Below are 3,408 nucleotides of genomic sequence, written 5' to 3'. Positions count from 1 at the left end.
CTCCATGAGACTTGTCATCACAAGGCTCCATGGTTTTGTCATCACAATGCTCCAGGACCTTGTCATCACAATGCTTCACGACCTTGTCATCAAAATTTTCAATGGCCCTTGTCATCATAATGCTCCAAACACTAATCATCACAATGCTCCATTATATTTGTCATCACAATCCTCCATTACATTTGGTATCACATAGCTCCATGCCATTGTCATCGCCAGGGACCCTGACATATGTCATCACAATGCTCCCTGACACCTGTCTTCACAATACTCCATGACCTTATCATCACAATGCTCCATGCCCTTGTCTTCACAATGCACCATTCCCACTCTCATCACAATAATCCATGAAACTTGTCAGACCAATGCTCCATGCCACTGTCATCACAATGCTCCCTGCCCTTGTCATCACAATGCTCCATGACCCCTGTCATCACAATGCTCCGTGACTCCAGTCATCACAATGCATCGTAACGTTTGTCATCACAATGGTCCATGCCCGCGTCATCACAAGGCTCTGTGACCTTTGTAACCACAATGCTCCATGCACTTTTCATCACAATTCTCTGTGAAACTTGTCATCACAGTGCTCCATGTCTTTGTCAGAACAATGCTCCATGTCCATTGTCATCACAATGTGCCTCACGCATTTCATCACAAACGTCCACAACTTTGTCATTGCAATGCTCCATAAACCTGGTAATCACAATGGTCCATGCACTTCTCATCAAAATGCTCTCTCACCAGAGATATCACAATGTTCCATCAATAGTCATCACAATACTCCTACACCCATGTAATCACAAAGTTCCATGACCCTGTCATCACAATGCTACATCCCCATATCATCACAATGTTCCATGACCCCTGCCATCACAATGTTCCATAAGTCCTGTCATCAAAATGCTCAATGACCCTTTCCATCCCAAAGCTCCAAGACCCCTGACATCACAATGTTCTATAACACATGCCATCAAAATGTTCCATTACACTTTTTATCAAATTGCTGCATGACCCAGTCATCAAAATGCTCCCTGCCCTTCTCATCAAAATGCTCCATGACTTGTCATCACAAAGCTCCAAGACCCTTGGCATCACAATGCTCCATGTCATTGTCATCACAATGCTCCATGAACACTCTCATCACATTGCTCCATGCCCTTGTCATCACACAGCTCCATGACACTTGTCATCACAATGCTCGATGCCCTTCTCATCACAATGATCCATGCCCTTGTCATTACAGTCCTGAATGACCCAAGTATCACAGTGTTCCGTGCCCTTGTCATCACAATGCTCCATGCACATTCTCATCACAATAATCCATGAAACATTTCAGACCAAAGTTCCATAGCCTTCTCATCACAATGCTCCATTACCACTGTCATAACAATGCACCATGACACCTGCCATCACAGTGATCCACGGCCTAGTCTTCACAAGCTTCCATGATATTTCTCATCACAATGCTCAAGACACATGATATCACAATGCTCCATAACCTTGTCATCATAAAGGTCCATGACGCATGTCATCAGAATATTCCATGGGCTTCTCATCAAAATGCTCCATGCCCTTGTCATCACAATGTTCCAAGACCCTTGTCATCACAATGCTCCATGCGCCATTTCATCTCAATGCTCCATGAAATCTGTCATCACAATGCTCCAAGACCCTTGTAATCACAATGCTCCATGCCCATTTTCATCTCAATGCTCCATGAACCCTGTCATCACAATGCTCCATGCCCATCATCATAATGCTTCAGGCTATTGTCATCACAATGAAATCAATATTCTGCATGACCTCTGTCATCATAATGCTCCAAACCCTTGTGATCACAATGTTTCATAACACGTTTCATCACAACACCCCATGACGCTCATCATCACAATTATCCATGGTCTTCTCATCACAATGTTCCATGATCTTTGTCATCACAATGCTCAATACACTTGTCATCACAATGCTCCCTGACCCTTGTCATCAGTATGCTCCTTGAACCCTGTCATGACAAGTTTCCATGCATTTTTCATCACAATGATCCATGACCATTTCATCACAATGCTCCAAGGTCCCTGTAATCACAATGCTCCATGCCGTTGTCATCACAAAACTCCATGACACATGTCATCAGAATGCTCCATGGCCTTCTCATCACAATGCTCTATGCCCTAGTAATAACAATGCTCCAAGACCCCTGTAATCACAATGCTCCATGCCCCTTTTCATCAGAATGCTCCATGAGACTTGCCATCACAAGTCTCCATGGTCTTCTCATCACAATGTTCCAGGAACTTGACATCACCATGATCCATTCCCTTGTCATCGCAATGCTCCATGACGCCTGTCATCACAATACTCCATGAACATTTTCAGCCCAATGCTCAACGACCTTCTCATCACAATGCTCCATTGCCAATATCATCACAATGCTCCATGACCACTGTCATCACAACACTCCATGACACCTGACAACACAATGATCCAGGACTCTTGTCATCACAATGCTCCATTCCCTTGTCGTCACAATGCTACATGACACCTGTCATCACAACTCTCCATGAACATTTTCAGCCCAGTGCTCCATGACCCTTGTCATCACAATGATCCATGCCATTGTCATCCCAATGCTCCATGACCCCTGTATTCACAATGATCCTTGATGCTTGTCATCACTGTGCTCCATGACACATGTCATCACAATGGTCCATGCCCTCGTCATCAACAGTCTCTGTGACCATTTTAACGACAATGCTCCATGAACTTTTCATCACAATGCTCTTTGACCCTTGTCATCACAATGCTCTATGCCTTTCTCAGCACAATGCTCCATGACCCTTGTCATCACAATGCTCCATTGGCTTGTCAGCACAATGCTCCATCACACATTTCATCACAATGCAACATGCACTTGTCATCACAGTGCTCCACAACATTGTCATCACAATGCTCCATAAAATTTGTCATCACAATGCTCCCTGCACTTCTCATCAAAATGCTCTCTAACAACTGATATCACAATGCTACATCACTATTTGTCATAATACTCCCTCACCCCTGTCATCACAATGTTCCATGACTCCTGTCATCACAATGCTACATGCACTTATCATCACAATGTTCGATGATCCCTGAAATCACAATGTTCCATTACTCTTGTCATCAAAATGTTCCATGACACTTTTCATCAAATTGCTCCATGACCCTGTCATCAGAATGCTCCCTGCCCTTCTCCTCACAATGCACAACGCCCTTGCCATCAAAATGCTCCATGACCTTTGTCATCACAAAGATCCATGACCCTTGGCATCACAATGCTCCATTTCATTGTCATCACAATGTTGCATGAAATCTCTCATCACATTGCTCCATGCCCTTGTCTTCACATAGCTCCATGACACATGT

The sequence above is a fragment of the Mesoplodon densirostris genome, unplaced genomic scaffold, assembly GCF_025265405.1.
Source record: "Mesoplodon densirostris isolate mMesDen1 unplaced genomic scaffold, mMesDen1 primary haplotype scaffold_37, whole genome shotgun sequence".
Taxonomy (NCBI): domain Eukaryota; kingdom Metazoa; phylum Chordata; class Mammalia; order Artiodactyla; family Ziphiidae; genus Mesoplodon; species Mesoplodon densirostris.
This window is presented reverse-complemented; position numbering follows the sequence as displayed.